The sequence below is a fragment of the Argiope bruennichi genome, chromosome X2 (genome assembly GCF_947563725.1).
Source record: "Argiope bruennichi chromosome X2, qqArgBrue1.1, whole genome shotgun sequence".
In the NCBI taxonomy this organism is placed as follows: domain Eukaryota; kingdom Metazoa; phylum Arthropoda; class Arachnida; order Araneae; family Araneidae; genus Argiope; species Argiope bruennichi.
In genome coordinates this window covers 38316212-38340046 of record NC_079163.1, presented here as the reverse complement: position 1 = coordinate 38340046, position 23835 = coordinate 38316212, and the positions used below count along the sequence as shown (strand labels likewise).

Below are 23835 nucleotides of genomic sequence, written 5' to 3'. Positions count from 1 at the left end.
TGCCCCAACATTTGAAATCAAAAGATACAGAATACAAACACTTTAAGTGAACAGTACAATTAGAAGTTAAATATTAAACTGAGAATAATGAGATCTAATATTCTGTTGCAGCTGCAACAAGAATAAAGAATGAAAAATACAAATAGAAAGTGTCAAGAAGCAAAAAACATTGATTTTATGCCATAAATTCATGATTTGTTGTATCAAGACACATTACTCCAATTAAAGGTCAAAGGACCAATTTTTAATTTATGTAACTTTTTTCTCATCCCTTACATTAGAACACATTTAAATATGAACACAAAGTAGTAATTTAATGAAAAAAAAACTTGAAAATATGAAAGACAAACAAAAATATACACCCCTCATTCATGTCTTAAGATTAGTTTGCATTTCAACCAAGTCCCTTTCATAACTTTTTATACCTATGAAAGGAAAGAAAAAAATGTTTAAATTCAACATGCAGTATTGTTAAAGAAATGTAAAACACATACACATCAGGACATAAATAATTATTTTTAAAAATTCAGAGACTTAAAAATTTACACATCAAATCCCATTCTGAGTTTTTCGAAATACAGATAATTATTAAGTTTATCAGAGAGAAAGCAGATTTCATTCTGCATTGACATTAGTATGTAACAGAGATTTTAGATATAATTAAAATTCAAATGTAATAACAAATGAACATACTTTTCTTGATATGCCAAAAAATTATTCTTTACATTTTCAAATACCTTATATGCTAAAAAAGCAATATTTTCAGTTTTTAATTTTATAAAAAGGTTCAGAAAAGAATATAGTGGAATGAGAAACATAGTCAGTCTTACTAACACACAGAAATGCCCCAACATTTGAAATCAAAAGATATAGAATACAAACACTTTAAGTGAACAGTTCAATTAGAAGTTAAATATTAAACTGAGAATAATGGGATCTAATATTCTGTTGCAGCTGCAACAAGAATAAAGAATGAAAAATACAAATAGAAAGTGTCAAGAAGCAAAAAACATTGATTTTATGCCATAAATTCATGATTTGTTGTATCAAGACACATTTCTCCAATTAAAGGTCAAAGGACCAATTTATAATTCATATAACTTTTTTCTCATCCCTTACATTAGAACACATTTAAATATGAACACAAAGTAGTAATTTAATGAAAAAAACTTGAAAATATGAAAGACAAACAAAAATATACACACCTCATTCATGTCTTAAGATTAGTTTGCATTTCAACCAAGTCCCTTTCATAACTTTTTATACCTATGAAAGGAAAGAAAAAAATGTTTAAATTCAACATGCAGTACTGTTAAAGAAATGTAAAACACATACACATCAGGACATAAATAATTATTTTTAAAAATTCAGAGACTTAAAAATTTACACATCAAATCCCATTCTCAGTTTTTCGAAATAGAGATTAATTATTAAGTTTATCAGAGAGAAAGCAGATTTCATTCTGCATTGACATTAGTATGTAACACAGATTTTAGATATAATTAAAATTCAAATGTAATAACAACTGAACATACTTTTCTTGCTATGCCAAAAAATTATGCTTTACATTTTCAAATACCTTATATGCTAAAAACGCAATATTTTCAGTTTTTAATTTTATAAAAATATAGTGGAATGAGAAACATAGTCAGTCTTACTAACACACAGAAATGCCCCAACATTTGAAATCAAAAGATATAGAATACAAACACTTTAAGTGAACAGTTCAATTAGAAGTTAAATATTAAACTGAGAATAATGGGATCTAATATTCTGTTGCAGCTGCAACAAGAATAAAGAATGAAAAATACAAATAGAAAGTGTCAAGAAGCAAAAAACATTGATTTTATGCCATTAATTCATGATTTGTTGTATCAAGACACATTTCTCCAATTCAAGGTCAAAGGACCAATTTATAATTCATATAACTTTTTTCTCATCCCTTACATTAGAACACATTTAAATATGAACACAAAGTAGTAATTTAATGAAAAAAACTTGAAAATATGAAAGACAAACAAAAATATACACACCTCATTCATGTCTTAAGATTAGTTTGCATTTCAACCAAGTCCCTTTCATAACTTTTTATACCTATGAAAGGAAAGAAAAAAATGTTTAAATTCAACATGCAGTACTGTTAAAGAAATGTAAAACACATACACATCAGGACATAAATAATTATTTTTAAAAATTCAGAGACTTAAAAATTTACACATCAAATCCCATTCTCAGTTTTTCGAAATAGAGATTAATTATTAAGTTTATCAGAGAGAAAGCAGATTTCATTCTGCATTGACATTAGTATGTAACAGAGATTTTAGATATAATTAAAATTCAAATGTAATAACAACTGAACATACTTTTCTTGCTATGCCAAAAAATTATGCTTTACATTTTCAAATACCTTATATGCTAAAAACGCAATATTTTCAGTTTTTAATTTTATAAAAATATAGTGGAATGAGAAACATAGTCAGTCTTACTAACACACAGAAATGCCCCAACATTTGAAATCAAAAGATATAGAATACAAACACTTTAAGTGAACAGTACAATTAGAAGTTAAATATTAAACTGAGAATAATGAGATCTAATATTCTGTTGCAGCTGCAACAAGAATAAAGAATGAAAAATACAAATAGAAAGTGTCAAGAAGCAAAAAACATTGATTTTATGCCATAAATTCATGATTTGTTGTATCAAGACACATTACTCCAATTAAAGGTCAAAGGACCAATTTTTAATTTATGTAACTTTTTTCTCATCCCTTACATTAGAACACATTTAAATATGAACACAAAGTAGTAATTTAATGAAAAAAAAACTTGAAAATATGAAAGACAAACAAAAATATACACACCTCATTCATGTCTTAAGATTAGTTTGCATTTCAACCAAGTCCCTTTCATAACTTTTTATACCTATGAAAGGAAAGAAAAAAATGTTTAAATTCAACATGCAGTATTGTTAAAGAAATGTAAAACACATATACATCAGGACATAAATAATTATTTTTAAAAATTCAGAGACTTAAAAATTTACACATCAAATCCCATTCTGAGTTTTTCGAAATACAGATAATTATTAAGTTTATCAGAGAGAAAGCAGATTTCATTCTGCATTGACATTAGTATGTAACAGAGATTTTAGATATAATTAAAATTCAAATGTAATAACAAATGAACATACTTTTCTTGATATGCCAAAAAATTATTCTTTACATTTTCAAATACCTTATATGCTAAAAAAGCAATATTTTCAGTTTTTAATTTTATAAAAAGGTTCAGAAAAGAATATAGTGGAATGAGAAACATAGTCAGTCTTACTAACACACAGAAATGCCCCAACATTTGAAATCAAAAGATATAGAATACAAACACTTTAAGTGAACAGTTCAATTAGAAGTTAAATATTAAACTGAGAATAATGGGATCTAATATTCTGTTGCAGCTGCAACAAGAATAAAGAATGAAAAATACAAATAGAAAGTGTCAAGAAGCAAAAAACATTGATTTTATGCCATAAATTCATGATTTGTTGTATCAAGACACATTTCTCCAATTAAAGGTCAAAGGACCAATTTATAATTCATATAACTTTTTTCTCATCCCTTACATTAGAACACATTTAAATATGAACACAAAGTAGTAATTTAATGAAAAAAACTTGAAAATATGAAAGACAAACAAAAATATACACACCTCATTCATGTCTTAAGATTAGTTTGCATTTCAACCAAGTCCCTTTCATAACTTTTTATACCTATGAAAGGAAAGAAAAAAATGTTTAAATTCAACATGCAGTACTGTTAAAGAAATGTAAAACACATACACATCAGGACATAAATAATTATTTTTAAAAATTCAGAGACTTAAAAATTTACACATCAAATCCCATTCTCAGTTTTTCGAAATAGAGATTAATTATTAAGTTTATCAGAGAGAAAGCAGATTTCATTCTGCATTGACATTAGTATGTAACAGAGATTTTAGATATAATTAAAATTCAAATGTAATAACAACTGAACATACTTTTCTTGCTATGCCAAAAAATTATGCTTTACATTTTCAAATACCTTATATGCTAAAAACGCAATATTTTCAGTTTTTAATTTTATAAAAATATAGTGGAATGAGAAACATAGTCAGTCTTACTAACACACAGAAATGCCCCAACATTTGAAATCAAAAGATATAGAATACAAACCCTTTAAGTGAACAGTACAATTAGAAGTTAAATATTAAACTGAGAATAATGAGATCTAATATTCTGTTGCAGCTGCAACAAGAATAAAGAATGAAAAATACAAATAGAAAGTGTCAAGAAGCAAAAAACATTGATTTTATGCCATTAATTCATGATTTGTTGTATCAAGACACATTTCTCCAATTCAAGGTCAAAGGACCAATTTATAATTCATATAACTTTTTTCTCATCCCTTACATTAGAACACATTTAAATATGAACACAAAGTAGTAATTTAATGAAAAAAACTTGAAAATATGAAAGACAAACAAAAATATACACACCTCATTCATGTCTTAAGATTAGTTTGCATTTCAACCAAGTCCCTTTCATAACTTTTTATACCTATGAAAGGAAAGAAAAAAATGTTTAAATTCAACATGCAGTACTGTTAAAGAAATGTAAAACACATACACATCAGGACATAAATAATTATTTTTAAAAATTCAGAGACTTAAAAATTTACACATCAAATCCCATTCTCAGTTTTTCGAAATAGAGATTAATTATTAAGTTTATCAGAGAGAAAGCAGATTTCATTCTGCATTGACATTAGTATGTAACAGAGATTTTAGATATAATTAAAATTCAAATGTAATAACAACTGAACATACTTTTCTTGCTATGCCAAAAAATTATGCTTTACATTTTCAAATACCTTATATGCTAAAAACGCAATATTTTCAGTTTTTAATTTTATAAAAATATAGTGGAATGAGAAACATAGTCAGTCTTACTAACACACAGAAATGCCCCAACATTTGAAATCAAAAGATATAGAATACAAACACTTTAAGTGAACAGTACAATTAGAAGTTAAATATTAAACTGAGAATAATGAGATCTAATATTCTGTTGCAGCTGCAACAAGAATAAAGAATGAAAAATACAAATAGAAAGTGTCAAGAAGCAAAAAACATTGATTTTATGCCATAAATTCATGATTTGTTGTATCAAGACACATTACTCCAATTAAAGGTCAAAGGACCAATTTTTAATTTATGTAACTTTTTTCTCATCCCTTACATTAGAACACATTTAAATATGAACACAAAGTAGTAATTTAATGAAAAAAAAACTTGAAAATATGAAAGACAAACAAAAATATACACACCTCATTCATGTCTTAAGATTAGTTTGCATTTCAACCAAGTCCCTTTCATAACTTTTTATACCTATGAAAGGAAAGAAAAAAATGTTTAAATTCAACATGCAGTATTGTTAAAGAAATGTAAAACACATATACATCAGGACATAAATAATTATTTTTAAAAATTCAGAGACTTAAAAATTTACACATCAAATCCCATTCTGAGTTTTTCGAAATACAGATAATTATTAAGTTTATCAGAGAGAAAGCAGATTTCATTCTGCATTGACATTAGTATGTAACAGAGATTTTAGATATAATTAAAATTCAAATGTAATAACAAATGAACATACTTTTCTTGATATGCCAAAAAATTATTCTTTACATTTTCAAATACCTTATATGCTAAAAAAGCAATATTTTCAGTTTTTAATTTTATAAAAAGGTTCAGAAAAGAATATAGTGGAATGAGAAACATAGTCAGTCTTACTAACACACAGAAATGCCCCAACATTTGAAATCAAAAGATATAGAATACAAACACTTTAAGTGAACAGTTCAATTAGAAGTTAAATATTAAACTGAGAATAATGGGATCTAATATTCTGTTGCAGCTGCAACAAGAATAAAGAATGAAAAATACAAATAGAAAGTGTCAAGAAGCAAAAAACATTGATTTTATGCCATAAATTCATGATTTGTTGTATCAAGACACATTTCTCCAATTAAAGGTCAAAGGACCAATTTATAATTCATATAACTTTTTTCTCATCCCTTACATTAGAACACATTTAAATATGAACACAAAGTAGTAATTTAATGAAAAAAACTTGAAAATATGAAAGACAAACAAAAATATACACACCTCATTCATGTCTTAAGATTAGTTTGCATTTCAACCAAGTCCCTTTCATAACTTTTTATACCTATGAAAGGAAAGAAAAAAATGTTTAAATTCAACATGCAGTACTGTTAAAGAAATGTAAAACACATACACATCAGGACATAAATAATTATTTTTAAAAATTCAGAGACTTAAAAATTTACACATCAAATCCCATTCTCAGTTTTTCGAAATAGAGATTAATTATTAAGTTTATCAGAGAGAAAGCAGATTTCATTCTGCATTGACATTAGTATGTAACAGAGATTTTAGATATAATTAAAATTCAAATGTAATAACAACTGAACATACTTTTCTTGCTATGCCAAAAAATTATGCTTTACATTTTCAAATACCTTATATGCTAAAAACGCAATATTTTCAGTTTTTAATTTTATAAAAATATAGTGGAATGAGAAACATAGTCAGTCTTACTAACACACAGAAATGCCCCAACATTTGAAATCAAAAGATATAGAATACAAACCCTTTAAGTGAACAGTACAATTAGAAGTTAAATATTAAACTGAGAATAATGAGATCTAATATTCTGTTGCAGCTGCAACAAGAATAAAGAATGAAAAATACAAATATAAAGTGTCAAGAAGCAAAAAACATTAATTTTATGCCATAAATTCATGATTTGTTGTATCAAGACACATTTCTCCAATTCAAGGTCAAAGGACCAATTTATAATTCATGTTACTTTTTTCTCATCCCTTACATTGGAACACATTTAAATATGAACACAAAGTAGTAATTTAATGAAAAAAAACTTGAAAATATGAAAGACAAACAAAAATATACACACCTCATTCATGTCTTAAGATTAGTTTGCATTTCAACCAAGTCCCTTTCATATCTTTTTATACCTATGAAAGGAAAGAAAAAAATGTTTAAATTCAACATGCAGTATTGTTAAAGAAATGTAAAACACATACACATCAGGACATAAATAATTATTTTTAAAAATTCAGAGACTTAAAAATTTAGACATCAAATCCCATTCTCAATTTTTCGAAATACAGATTAATTATTAAGTTTATCAGAGAGAAAGCAGATTTCATTCTGCATTGACATTAGTATGCAACAGAGATTATAGATATAATTAAAATTCAAATGTAATAACAACTGAACATACTTTTCTTGATATGCCAAAAAATTATTCTTTACATTTTCAAATACCTTATATGCTAAAAAAGCAATATTTTCAGTTTTTAATTTTATAAAAAGGTTCAGAAAAGAATATAGTGGACTGAAAAACAAAGTCAGTCTTACTAACACACAGAAATGCTCCAATATTTGAAATGAAAAGATATAGAATACAAACATTTTAAGTGAACAGTGCAATTAGAAGTTAAATATTAAACTGAGAATAATGAAATCTAATATTCTGTTGCAGCTGCAACAAGAATAAAGAATGAAAAATACAAATAGAAAGTGTCAAGAAGCAAAAAACATTGATTTTATGCCATAAATTCATGATTTGTTGTATCAAGATACATTTCTCGATTATGAAAAAAGGCCCACTTTATAATTCATTTTTTTTTTTTTTTCTCATTCCTTACATTAGAACTGATTTAAATGTGAACACAAAGTGGTAATTAAATAAAAATCTGCAATATTTTAAAGACAAACAAAGATAAAACACAAAAAAAAAGAAGTTAAATAAGTTAAAGCAAGTACTCTAATTTAAAATTCGTGTTAATTATTTCTGATCTATTATATAAGAAAACATATCAAATCTGACACAAAGTTATGAAACAAAGGATATCATAAAAAAGTCTAAGAAAACCAAAAATATATGGGCTGCATAAATGTGACCAAAAAAATTAAGTTGAAAAAGAAATAATAATGAAGGACCATTAATTAATATTGATGCCTATGAAGAGAAATAGTAAGTATATTTAAAAATAGTATAATAGTAATAGAATACAGCATTTGAAAAAAAAAAAAAAACTTTTGTTTTAACCTTAAGAATTTAGTCAAATAGATTGAAATATATACACATAGTTTAAATAATTGCACATAGTTTAAATAATATACACATAAAATAGTCAAATAGTTTAAAAATATATACATAAAAAAAAAGAATGAGACTTTCAGAGAGTAACATTATTATCAATAAATAAGTTAAATTAAGAATAGAGTAAAAAGAAAAAAAGCTGAATATGGTACAAAATCAAAAGTAAACAAAAATGCTTTTGCACCATTTCTTCTATCTTCGACACAGTTTAACACTTTCTGAAACTTTTGAAACCAAACAAAAATAATTGAAAAGACAGTGTGCACTGGATAAAAACTTTTAGCTTTAAAAGAAAGAAGGGAAAATGTATGACGCAATCGGGATTTTATAATGAGAAATTCCAAGGCAGATACGATAGTGAAAACAAGCAGTCATATTTAAAATCATTTAGTATTTTTACTGCTATTTGGTTTAAGATCATAATTTTGACATTAAAAGAAAACATTATTCAAGAATTACAATTTCCCAAAAAAATTCCAAAAATTATCATTAATTTTCTAAGAAGTTATTTGCCTTTGTATATGACTCTTTGAAAGGCCCGTGATCTACATGAAATGAATTAATAACTATTTACAAATCATGTTTACTTTATTTTAACAAAAATAAAATAAAATATATATATATTGGTGAGAATTTGAAACTAACATCGGAAATGAAAGGAAAAAATAGGGAAAATATGCGTACGCTCATATGGCATTATGAAATCAAACAATTCTGTAATTCGATAACGAAAACGATAGGTTCTTCTCTATGTTAATCAAAACTCAGTCCAATATTGAAGAACTCATCTTTAAATCCCCAACCTTAATGGCAAACGATTGCCACAATTTTGGCGAACGTACTCTGTTTTGAAAGAAATATTAAGCAAACTCAATCTTAATATCACTCAGATATTACTAAGATAAAATTTATAACTGTCATAACTGCAAGATATAAAAATAATTTGAAATTGTAATTGTGTACAAGTAGTATTTTATTTTTCAGTTCAATTCACTATCCTGAAATGAATATGTTTCACCTCAAATGTTGGTTACATATTTCTTTTCTTTTTTTTTTTATTCATCGCTTTGTACCGTACACATTTGTATAAATTTACTAATTATTTTTTTAGCTCATTCTCTTCCAGTTGCTGTTTCAAACTTCACCATAAATTATAAGTGCTTATAAGAACCTTACAACTATGAAAAGTAATAACGACCTTTGTTGCTTTTCCAAGTCTTTCACCATTTCAGGGAAACCACTGAGAATATGAGGGTATTCAGCTGTCTCCTTAGGCCCCGATAAAACATTTAGAGGCTCTTAACGGGTAACGTAATTTTCTTGGGTCTTTGTTTTGGCAAATTCGAACCTCCTGAAAAGTTATAGATTAGACCTGACTAACTGAAATGGAAATCAGGTAATTTTTTTTATCTTAATTATTTGCGAGAGCTGTTATATGTAGCAAATTCCCATAATCTGACAAAGCATTTTATTATTGATAGTTAATATAATAATGATATTTAAGTTGATAATCAATAAAAGAGTTTGTTAAAATATTAATAAAAAACAATATTATTATATTTAGATCGAAATTATTTGCATAATTTCGAACTAAATTTTGAAAACTTTAAAATGAAAAAAAAATTTAAATGCCCTCTTTGTTAAATAAATTTCAAATTATTTAAGGTGATTAAGGTTTCAGTCAGTTCCTATAATCAATATTAGCAGGTACTAAATGTTCTAATCTTCTTTCTAGTCAGATTATAGTTATTGGCATTTAGCAGGAACTTTCGTGCCGGAGCAAGAAAAAATTTTATTTCGTTTTTTACACATAAAACAATGAAAGGAGTTTCTTAGAAGGGGAAAAATAGGAGGCCCAACTCACAAATATTCCTATTACTCTCGTTTTTAGATAACATTAAATAGTTATTTAGACCGTACAATATAATTTTCGATATTAATAAGTTCCCTATGAAGTGCGGTGTTCCTGTGGTATCGTTCTAATCATTTAATTACTGTTCAAAATTCCTATGTCCATATAACAACATACATAGGATCAATTCTAAACGGGATGTTATATTTACTAAACGAATATAAATCCCTTTCTAAATCGCGAAATTTTCATAATCCTGTTCTGGTGAAAAAGATAATAGTAGTCTCTGTGTCCTTTCTTTCTTTGGAGAATTTCTGATTAAAAATTTATTGAAATTTCAAGAGGATGATCCATCACTTACGGAAACATATATTTAAATTATTCAGTCCAAAATTTGTGATACCAAGACGCCTACTTTAAAGGTTGAGAACATTGCGAATCTGGGAAATAATTATTTCGCATTATCATATACTATTTAGTACCATTTGTTTCAGGTATGCTTTTGTTGTATGACATTATATCAGTTTTGGCGAAAAAGAAATTATAAATTTTGCGATCCTTCTTGGTATTTGTACTTATAATTGAATAATCCCACATCTAATGAGTTAAATATCGGTTTGAATTGAAATTAATCATAAATGCTATAATTAAGAAATTCAATTAAAAATAAATTTTTTTCTCAACCAAACTATAGTCTGTGTAATTTCTGTGGGCGTTTCAAGGAAACTCGTTTGCCCTGCTATTCTCCCTTTCTCCTTGTCCGTTGCCATGGTTTCGACAAAGCTTGTTTTTTTTTTTTTTTTTTTTTTTTCCCCACAACAGTACGTTTCAGTAAGGACATTAAGCTGGCCTTACCTTAACAGCTGTGGCAAGGGGAAAAAAAAGAAAAAGAAAAAAAGAAAGAAAAGAAAAAAGAGATACTGAAGAAAAAAGACACTGTTATCTGCCACAGCGTTGCGACGCAAACAAAAAGTAACGAGGTAAAAAACGTGACCTTGAACCGCCTACAGAAAATACATAGACTATAAAAAATGATGCATTGTATATAAAGAGCGCTAATGCCTGAGGGTGATCCTTCAGGAAGTCTTCAGGCTGGATTCATCATTTCTTTCTTTTTGAATTAAACGTAATGTTTATTTCTAATCAGTTTGAATTGAGTGTTCTTAAAATGCGCAATCATTGAATTGAAATTGTATTTTGTATGAAGATTATATTAACTTATAGATAGAAATTTTCACGGAGAAATTATTAGTTAAAACCTTGCTTTTTTGTGTAATGCAGCATTTTTTGAAATAATTTTTTTTTTTTTCCAGTTAAAAGGAACGCTATTCGAAAAAAGAAAATGTTCATTGATTACATTTCTTTCCTTCATGATATTAAATATTCTATTATTTGACTATGTTTCTTTTCATCATTGTAATATTATATTGCTTAAAGTTGAAAATGTTTGATTTTTTTCACCACATTCAGATAATTGAGATTTTAATTTTACCTAAGATTGGGCGCAACTTCAACATTCTAGACAAATCCAAGGACAGAGTGTATTCTCTATGGATGCCAGTTATTACGTTGAAATAAATTCTACACTGTCGGTCCTAGAATGTTGAGTTTTGGACTGATTATTCGTGCATTAGCATGAGAGTAATTTAAAAAATTAGCCAAAATATAAACTGAAATGATCCTGCTATATAATTCGTTCTGTAAACACAGTTACTAGAAGGATGCTAGAGATTCGAAAAACGATGATTATATTCTTCCACAACCACGACGGCATGACGATTATATACAAAACAAATATTCAGCGTATCTAAACTTTCCTTATTACTGAATATAGCATTGTTTTAGAGAGCAAGCAAATAATTTTATTTTCTTAGACGGCTTTCTAGTGCTTCTTCGAGATGTATTAAATTTTCAGTTTCTGAAGTTTTTCCACCTTTTTTTTTTTTTATAGAATCAAAGTTGCAACTAAAGACTAATTATAATGAGCAATCTTATGCATTATTAGTAAATTTCTTCTAGGTTATGATAGTTGGATGATGTACTACTAGAAAAATAATTGAATGTGACAATTTTTATTTCTTGAATAAATGTTTCAGAAACAAACGTTTTCATTGAAATTGCCGATTAGTCCTTCTAAAATTAAAAATGAGCATATCTCTGCAAATTTTGCATATAAAACTTAAAACTGTGCGTGGTTAGATGAATGAAAGAAACGTAATTTTCTCCTACAGTTAGTATTTTGGAAAATAAAACTAATTTCACTTTTCGTGGGTTATCATTGAATATATATATATATATATATATATATATATATATATATATATATATATATATATATATATATATATATATATATATATATATATATATATATATATATATATATATATATATATATATATATATATATATATATATATATATATATATATATATATATATATATTCATTGATCTCCCATAAAATTGCATTTGTTTGTGTGTGTGTATATATACGTACGCACAAGCAAATTTTACACTTAAAAGACAAATCAAAATGTTCAACTGCATTTTGAAAATTCGTCATTTAGAGGAATAAAAAAAATAGTTTATTAATTCTGACTCTTAAGTTCGTCTCGATAAATAAATAATAATAATAAAAAGGACTGGGTTGTTTGTAATTTTCAGTTCACAAACTCGTTTCATGGATCTGATCTGCCGAGGCTGCTTAATCGTATTACGCAATTTCAGCTTTAAAGAGACTTAAGGATTAAAATTATTGAAAATAAAAGTAAAGAATTATTTTTAAATGCCCTGTTTAGAAGAATGAAATTAAATATTTTGCGGATTCTTTGTCTGAATATGTTACTGAATGCAACTCTCCTAAGACATTTTTATATTAACCCTTGTAGCACCCGCACTGTTATGCATCACCGGATGGGATGAAAGATCTCTGCCTTAAGCGAACATTCTGGCAACCCCTGACACCGGAAACAGAGTATTTCAGGAGTTTTTCTTCAGTCTGTGTGCGGTTCCCTTGCTTGCATGTGAGGAACCCATGTTTACTTAAAGAATGTAATTTTTATAGAATTTTTTTAATTAAAATTTCTTTTAAGTTATTACTTGACTAATTTCTATACCCTTTATTTATTGAAGAGACTCTTAAATCTCCTCATTTTTCTCATGGCATAGAGCATTAATAGAAATATTTTGAGATCCACTGGATTATTATAGTCCAGTTTCACAAAGCTTTATTTTCATTTCATGGATGGCGGCACAAGTGTGCGGCACTATTTGAAATATATGTCTCATTACGAGGAAGATATGAATGCTTTTAGGGAAGTTGAGCCAAAACAGCATTCAAAGTGTGTAGAATGTAATATATTCCTGCCTGTAAATGACATTTTCTTTTTTTTTTCGAAAATCATAAGAAATGTGCTTTCTGATCACAAAAAAAAGTAATAAATAAAAAATATTAAAATTTTCTTTTCTATATTTTGAGCAAAATTATTGTGCAATTTATAATTAGTTAATGTTGATCTAATTTCTCATCAGAATGTTTGCTTCTATTTTACGCTGCTCTCCTGCTGCTAACAGATGCATGTCTCTTTGCTCTAATTCTGCAATGGATCATGATGAATAATTTTAACACAGGAAAGATGGTGAAAAATCATTTAAGACAAACAACAGCGAAAGAAAAACAAATAAATCAAGACGATTAAAAATTCTGGACATTGCTTTTCAAAGTGAAAATTAACATTCAGTGGAAGAAACAGAGTCCGAATTTCTTAATTAACTTGTCTCTTTTTTTTCCTTCATTGTCTTAAATCATTATCAAATCACATATTTGATCAAATACTTTGTGAATATTGTTTATATATTTAAAGAAACGTGTACCGTGGTATCTTGCGTAATAAGTGTAATTCATTACAGAATCGTACTCGAAAGAATGCTACATCCTCGTTACGGGCAAACCGGGGAAAAAAAAAATCCAGAGAAAACCATGTATAATAGGACAATCTATTCCATTTCAGAAAAAATATATATATATATTATTATATAAATTACTATTTTTAATGCATGGCTTTTATTACAAGAAATCTGTCTAAAGACATTTGTCTTATGATACGCTTCGAAACTTGTCGGAAATGATGCACAGCATTATTCGTAAATTAATTAGGAGTGTGTATAGCTACTACCTTATCAGGGTGATAAGAGAGTAGCTTTCAGCATCTCCCTTATTTCACTGGAAGGCTGCTGCTCTGTTGAAGCTATTATTTTCTTCTTTCCAGATCAAATATCCTCTGCAACTTCTTGCTGCGGTAAAGAATACATTTCCATAAGTTGTTCCGGAGTTCTTTCTATATTCTTCCGTCAGCTCAATGATGTCGTTGCTATCCATCTTTGGAAACATAATCTTGACTTTTATTTTTCAGAAAGAAAAAAATTTAATGTGTATGCGCAAAATATAGTATAATTCTTCTTTCATAATTCAAAGTCAGATGTATAGGAAAATGCATAAAAATTACATCTGAGTACCATTAAGACTCAGAAGAATATCGGCATTGAAGTACGTTGAATTTCAGTACTTCTCTAAAAGAAGCTAAAAGACGATAGGTTTTCTATAAAAATCTGTTCAGTTTTGATGTTTTGATTTGCTACAAATTAGAATTTTTTTTTTTTTTTTTTTTTTGCAATATAATCCCATTTTTTTGTTACATTTTGTCAATGCCATAAAAAATACCTAATTATTATATCACACATCATAACTAAATCTTTCATTTATTGTTCATTTGGTGTCAAATCGTGATTGGTTTTTAATTTCGCTAAAATTCAGCTTAATTCTATTGCAACATAAAGATATCTCTCTACATAGATTACATATTCATCTGAACTTGAAATAAAACTGATCTTCAATATACATTTTCATTTTTCAATCATTGACAAAAATTACATTCTGCATTTTATTTACACAACTGTTTAATAATTGTGTAAATATTTAAGAAATTATTTGTAAATTGCTATAATTTCATTTTATTTACAGCATGATGAGTCTAATTTTTATTATTAAGAAGCTTTTTTTTTTTTTTTTTTTTTTTTTTTACATTTTATAGCTGTATACTTTCATTTTGTTTTGTTAAATCCTCTCCTTTTTTCATGGATTTGATTATTTGTCATATTTTATATGATACCAAGTATCATAAATGATCTACATAAAAATTAAATTGGACTTTATGCCACTAAAAACTTAAACTAACTGATTGATTTTGCTCCTAAATCAACAGATTGGCCTAATGTTTTAAAATCTGTTTAATTTTGATTTACTAAGAATTTAGAATATTTAATTTTTAGCACAATAAGCTTGTTTCTTTGGTACATTTCGACAGATACCACATATCAAAGATAATTTACTTAATTATTATATAACACATTTTCAGTGAATGTCTCCTTAATTGTTCATTTGGTGACAAATCATGTTTAGTTTTTAATTAGACTAAAATTCAACTTCATTCCATTGCAATATAAAATTTCTCTCTATGCCGATTACATAATCATTTGATCTTGGAATAAAAACTGATGTTCAACACACATTTTTATTTTCCAATTATTGATTTAAATTACACATCCTTGATGATCTCATTTATTCTTCATATGGTGTCAAAACTTCATTAGTTTTTAATTTTTGTTTTGAAAATTCAGTTTTATTCAATTGCAATATAAAGTTTTCTCTTGATGTAGATTACATATTCATTTGAAATTGTGTCAAATGAAACAATTTAGAGCAAAATTCACTTACTTGTCGGAAAAAAAAATTGATATTCAAGACACATTTCAGTTTTTAATTATTGACGTCAATTACATTCTGCCTTTTTATTTCAACATTTGGTTAAAAGTTCTATGAATATTTAAGATATTATTTGCAAATTAATATTATTTCCTTTTATTTTAGCATGATGAGTGATTTTAATACTTGAAGACTAAATATTCTTATAATACTGCAAATATGGCTTCATTTAAATTTTGCTTTGCCAAATATTTAAATTCGTATATTCTCTATTTTAACGGATTTGTCTGTTATATTTTATACGATACTAAGAAACATAAATAATTTACATCAATATTAAAAATTAATATCAGAATAAAACTGAGATTATAGCAAAAATTCAAATTCAAATTGTAATAACAATTTGTCAAGCTTTTCTTAATCTCCCAATAACACTTTACATTTTTTATTATTAAGCAGTATAAGAATAAATATTTTCTGTTTTTAAATTTCAAAAAACGGAGAAAAAATGTACTCAAAGAAGAAACACAATTTGCCTTAATATCGCAAAGGTATGATTGAAAATTTGAAATAAAAACAAATAGACTTAGAAGTATTTTCTTTATTGCCAACATTTTAAGTAAAAAGTACAATTACAAGTACAATATTAAACTGAGAATAATGAGATCTAATATTCTGCTACAGCAGCAACAAGAATAAAGAATGAAAATTACAAACAGAAAGTGTCAAGTAGCAAAAAACATTGATTTTATACCATAAATTCATGATTTGTTGTATCAAGACACATTCTCGAATTCATGAACAAAGGTCCAATTCATAATTCATGTAACTTTTTTCTGATCCCTTACATTAGAACAGATTTAAATATGAACAGAAAGTGCTAATTAAATAAAAAAAAAACTGAAAAAAATGAAACACCAACAAAAATATACATACCTGATTAATGTCTTAAGATTAGTTTAGCTCCCTCTTTGCATTTCAACCAAGTCCCTTTCATAACTTTTTATACATATGAAAGGAAAGAAAAAAATGTTTAAATTCAACATGCAGTATTGTTAAAGAAATGTAAAACACATACACATCAGGACACAAATAATTATTTTTACAAAATCAGAGACATAAAAATTTACATATCAAATCCCATTCTCAGTTTTTCGAAATACAGATTAATTATTAAGTTTATTAGCGAGAAAGCAGATTTCATTCTGCATTGACATTAGTATGTAACAGAGATTTTAGATATAATTAAAATTCAAATGTAATAACAACTGAACATACTTTTCTTGCTATGCCAAAAAATTATGCTTTACATTTTCAAATACCTTATATGCTAAAAACGCAATATTTTCAGTTTTTAATTTTGAAAAAATATAGTGGAATGAGAAACATAGTCAGTCTTACTAACACACAGAAATGCCCCAACATTTGAAATCAAAAGATACAGAATACAAACACTTTAAGTGAACAGTACAATTAGAAGTTAAATATTAAACTGAGAATAATGAGATCTAATATTCTGTTGCAGCTGCAACAAGAATAAAGAATGAAAAATACAAATAGAAAGTGTCAAGAAGAAAAAACATTGATTTTATGAAATAAATTCATGATTTGTTGTATCAAGACACATTTCTCAAATTCAAGGTCAAAGGACCAATTTATAATTTATGTAACTTTTTTCTCATCCCTTACATTAGAACACATTTAAATATGAACACAAAGTAGTAATTTAATGAAAAAAAACTTGAAAATATGAAAGACAAACAAAAATATACACACCTCATTCATGTCTTAAGATTAGTTTGCATTTCAACCAAGTCCCTTTCATAACTTTTTATACCTCTGAAAGGAAAGAAAAAAATGTTTAAATTCAACATGCAGTATTGTTAAAGAAATGTAAAACACATACACATCAGGACATAAATAATTATTTTTAAAAATTCAGAGACTTAAAAATTTACACATCAAATCCCATTCTGAGTTTTTCGAAATACAGATTAATTATTAAGTTTATCAGAGAGAAAGCAGATTTCATTCTGCATTGACATTAGTATGTAACAGAGATTTTAGATATAATTAAAATTCAAATGTAATACCAACTGAACATACTTTTCTTGATATACCAACAAATTAAGCTTTACATTTTCAAATACCTTATATGCTACAAAAGCAATATTTTCAGATTTTAATTTTATAAAAAGGTTCAGAAAAGAATATAGTGGAATCAGAAACATAGTCAGTCCTACTAACACATAGAAATGCCCCAACATTTGAAATCAAAAGATATAGAATACAAACACTTTAAGTGAACAGTACAATTGGAAGTTAAATATTAAACTGAGAATAATGAGATCTAATATTCTGTTGCAGCTGCAACAAGAATAAAGAATGAAAAATACAAATATAAAGTGTCAAGAAGCAAAAAACATTGATTTTATGCCATAAATTCATGATTTGTTGTATCAAGACACATTTCTCCAATTCAAGGTCAAAGGACCAATTTATAATTTATGTAACTTTTTTCTCATCCCTTACATTAGAACACATTTAAATATGAACACAAAGTAGTAATTTAATGAAAAAAAAACTTGAAAATATGAAAGACAAACAAAAATATACACCCCTCATTCATGTCTTAAGATTAGTTTGCATTTCAACCAAGTCCCTTTCATAACTTTTTATACCTATGAAAGGAAAGAAAAAAATGTTTAAATTCAACATGCAGTATTGTTAAAGAAATGTAAAACACATACACATCAGGACATAAATAATTATTTTTAAAAATTCAGAGACTTAAAAATTTACACATCAAATCCCATTCTGAGTTTTTCGAAATACAGATAATTATTAAGTTTATCAGAGAGAAAGCAGATTTCATTCTGCATTGACATTAGTATGTAACAGAGATTTTAGATATAATTAAAATTCAAATGTAATAACAACTGAACATACTTTTCTTGCTATGCCAAAAAATTATTCTTTACATTTTCAAATACCTTATATGCTAAAAAAGCAATATTTTCAGTTTTTAATTTTATAAAAAGGTTCAGAAAAGAATATAGTGGAATGAGAAACATAGTCAGTCTTACTAACACACAGAAATGCCCCAACATTTGAAATCAAAAGATATAGAATACAAACACTTTAAGTGAACAGTTCAATTAGAAGTTAAATATTAAACTGAGAATAATGGGATCTAATATTCTGTTGCAGCTGCAACAAGAATAAAGAATGAAAAATACAAATAGAAAGTGTCAAGAAGCAAAAAACATTGATTTTATGCCATAAATTCATGATTTGTTGTATCAAGACACATTTCTCCAATTAAAGGTCAAAGGACCAATTTATAATTCATATAACTTTTTTCTCATCCCTTACATTAGAACACATTTAAATATGAACACAAAGTAGTAATTTAATGAAAAAAACTTGAAAATATGAAAGACAAACAAAAATATACACACCTCATTCATGTCTTAAGATTAGTTTGCATTTCAACCAAGTCCCTTTCATAACTTTTTATACCTATGAAAGGAAAGAAAAAAATGTTTAAATTCAACATGCAGTACTGTTAAAGAAATGTAAAACACATACACATCAGGACATAAATAATTATTTTTAAAAATTCAGAGACTTAAAAATTTACACATCAAATCCCATTCTCAGTTTTTCGAAATAGAGATTAATTATTAAGTTTATCAGAGAGAAAGCAGATTTCATTCTGCATTGACATTAGTATGTAACACAGATTTTAGATATAATTAAAATTCAAATGTAATAACAACTGAACATACTTTTCTTGCTATGCCAAAAAATTATGCTTTACATTTTCAAATACCTTATATGCTAAAAACGCAATATTTTCAGTTTTTAATTTTATAAAAATATAGTGGAATGAGAAACATAGTCAGTCTTACTAACACACAGAAATGCCCCAACATTTGAAATCAAAAGATATAGAATACAAACACTTTAAGTGAACAGTTCAATTAGAAGTTAAATATTAAACTGAGAATAATGGGATCTAATATTCTGTTGCAGCTGCAACAAGAATAAAGAATGAAAAATACAAATAGAAAGTGTCAAGAAGCAAAAAACATTGATTTTATGCCATTAATTCATGATTTGTTGTATCAAGACACATTTCTCCAATTCAAGGTCAAAGGACCAATTTATAATTCATATAACTTTTTTCTCATCCCTTACATTAGAACACATTTAAATATGAACACAAAGTAGTAATTTAATGAAAAAAACTTGAAAATATGAAAGACAAACAAAAATATACACACCTCATTCATGTCTTAAGATTAGTTTGCATTTCAACCAAGTCCCTTTCATAACTTTTTATACCTATGAAAGGAAAGAAAAAAATGTTTAAATTCAACATGCAGTACTGTTAAAGAAATGTAAAACACATACACATCAGGACATAAATAATTATTTTTAAAAATTCAGAGACTTAAAAATTTACACATCAAATCCCATTCTCAGTTTTTCGAAATAGAGATTAATTATTAAGTTTATCAGAGAGAAAGCAGATTTCATTCTGCATTGACATTAGTATGTAACAGAGATTTTAGATATAATTAAAATTCAAATGTAATAACAACTGAACATACTTTTCTTGCTATGCCAAAAAATTATGCTTTACATTTTCAAATACCTTATATGCTAAAAACGCAATATTTTCAGTTTTTAATTTTATAAAAATATAGTGGAATGAGAAACATAGTCAGTCTTACTAACACACAGAAATGCCCCAACATTTGAAATCAAAAGATATAGAATACAAACACTTTAAGTGAACAGTACAATTAGAAGTTAAATATTAAACTGAGAATAATGAGATCTAATATTCTGTTGCAGCTGCAACAAGAATAAAGAATGAAAAATACAAATAGAAAGTGTCAAGAAGCAAAAAACATTGATTTTATGCCATAAATTCATGATTTGTTGTATCAAGACACATTACTCCAATTAAAGGTCAAAGGACCAATTTTTAATTTATGTAACTTTTTTCTCATCCCTTACATTAGAACACATTTAAATATGAACACAAAGTAGTAATTTAATGAAAAAAAAACTTGAAAATATGAAAGACAAACAAAAATATACACACCTCATTCATGTCTTAAGATTAGTTTGCATTTCAACCAAGTCCCTTTCATAACTTTTTATACCTATGAAAGGAAAGAAAAAAATGTTTAAATTCAACATGCAGTATTGTTAAAGAAATGTAAAACACATATACATCAGGACATAAATAATTATTTTTAAAAATTCAGAGACTTAAAAATTTACACATCAAATCCCATTCTGAGTTTTTCGAAATACAGATAATTATTAAGTTTATCAGAGAGAAAGCAGATTTCATTCTGCATTGACATTAGTATGTAACAGAGATTTTAGATATAATTAAAATTCAAATGTAATAACAAATGAACATACTTTTCTTGATATGCCAAAAAATTATTCTTTACATTTTCAAATACCTTATATGCTAAAAAAGCAATATTTTCAGTTTTTAATTTTATAAAAAGGTTCAGAAAAGAATATAGTGGAATGAGAAACATAGTCAGTCTTACTAACACACAGAAATGCCCCAACATTTGAAATCAAAAGATATAGAATACAAACACTTTAAGTGAACAGTTCAATTAGAAGTTAAATATTAAACTGAGAATAATGGGATCTAATATTCTGTTGCAGCTGCAACAAGAATAAAGAATGAAAAATACAAATAGAAAGTGTCAAGAAGCAAAAAACATTGATTTTATGCCATAAATTCATGATTTGTTGTATCAAGACACATTTCTCCAATTAAAGGTCAAAGGACCAATTTATAATTCATATAACTTTTTTCTCATCCCTTACATTAGAACACATTTAAATATGAACACAAAGTAGTAATTTAATGAAAAAAACTTGAAAATATGAAAGACAAACAAAAATATACACACCTCATTCATGTCTTAAGATTAGTTTGCATTTCAACCAAGTCCCTTTCATAACTTTTTATACCTATGAAAGGAAAGAAAAAAATGTTTAAATTCAACATGCAGTACTGTTAAAGAAATGTAAAACACATACACATCAGGACATAAATAATTATTTTTAAAAATTCAGAGACTTAAAAATTTACACATCAAATCCCATTCTCAGTTTTTCGAAATAGAGATTAATTATTAAGTTTATCAGAGAGAAAGCAGATTTCATTCTGCATTGACATTAGTATGTAACAGAGATTTTAGATATAATTAAAATTCAAATGTAATAACAACTGAACATACTTTTCTTGCTATGCCAAAAAATTATGCTTTACATTTTCAAATACCTTATATGCTAAAAACGCAATATTTTCAGTTTTTAATTTTATAAAAATATAGTGGAATGAGAAACATAGTCAGTCTTACTAACACACAGAAATGCCCCAACATTTGAAATCAAAAGATATAGAATACAAACCCTTTAAGTGAACAGTACAATTAGAAGTTAAATATTAAACTGAGAATAATGAGATCTAATATTCTGTTGCAGCTGCAACAAGAATAAAGAATGAAAAATACAAATATAAAGTGTCAAGAAGCAAAAAACATTAATTTTATGCCATAAATTCATGATTTGTTGTATCAAGACACATTTCTCCAATTCAAGGTCAAAGGACCAATTTATAATTCATGTTACTTTTTTCTCATCCCTTACATTGGAACACATTTAAATATGAACACAAAGTAGTAATTTAATGAAAAAAAACTTGAAAATATGAAAGACAAACAAAAATATACACACCTCATTCATGTCTTAAGATTAGTTTGCATTTCAACCAAGTCCCTTTCATATCTTTTTATACCTATGAAAGGAAAGAAAAAAATGTTTAAATTCAACATGCAGTATTGTTAAAGAAATGTAAAACACATACACATCAGGACATAAATAATTATTTTTAAAAATTCAGAGACTTAAAAATTTAGACATCAAATCCCATTCTCAATTTTTCGAAATACAGATTAATTATTAAGTTTATCAGAGAGAAAGCAGATTTCATTCTGCATTGACATTAGTATGCAACAGAGATTATAGATATAATTAAAATTCAAATGTAATAACAACTGAACATACTTTTCTTGATATGCCAAAAAATTATTCTTTACATTTTCAAATACCTTATATGCTAAAAAAGCAATATTTTCAGTTTTTAATTTTATAAAAAGGTTCAGAAAAGAATATAGTGGACTGAAAAACAAAGTCAGTCTTACTAACACACAGAAATGCTCCAATATTTGAAATGAAAAGATATAGAATACAAACATTTTAAGTGAACAGTGCAATTAGAAGTTAAATATTAAACTGAGAATAATGAAATCTAATATTCTGTTGCAGCTGCAACAAGAATAAAGAATGAAAAATACAAATAGAAAGTGTCAAGAAGCAAAAAACATTGATTTTATGCCATAAATTCATGATTTGTTGTATCAAGATACATTTCTCGATTATGAAAAAAGGCCCACTTTATAATTCATTTTTTTTTTTTTTTTCTCATTCCTTACATTAGAACTGATTTAAATGTGAACACAAAGTGGTAATTAAATAAAAATCTGCAATATTTTAAAGACAAACAAAGATAAAACACAAAAAAAAAGAAGTTAAATAAGTTAAAGCAAGTACTCTAATTTAAAATTCGTGTTAATTATTTCTGATCTATTATATAAGAAAACATATCAAATCTGACACAAAGTTATGAAACAAAGGATATCATAAAAAAGTCTAAGAAAACCAAAAATATATGGGCTGCATAAATGTGACCAAAAAAATTAAGTTGAAAAAGAAATAATAATGAAGGACCATTAATTAATATTGATGCCTATGAAGAGAAATAGTAAGTATATTTAAAAATAGTATAATAGTAATAGAATACAGCATTTGAAAAAAAAAAAAAAACTTTTGTTTTAACCTTAAGAATTTAGTCAAATAGA

At 26.3% G+C, this 23835-nt stretch overlaps 1 long non-coding RNA gene across 2 annotated transcripts in view; it reads right to left on the bottom strand.

Annotated features, from left to right (window-relative positions):
* The window catches only part of LOC129960688 (uncharacterized), a 230998-nt gene that overhangs the window by 40911 nt on the left and 166252 nt on the right, over positions 1 to 23835 (bottom strand). For both annotated transcript variants that reach the window (XR_008783656.1, XR_008783655.1), the window contains exon 3: positions 17639 to 17699. This is a non-coding gene — a long non-coding RNA (uncharacterized LOC129960688). The remainder of the gene's footprint in view (positions 1 to 17638; positions 17700 to 23835) is intronic.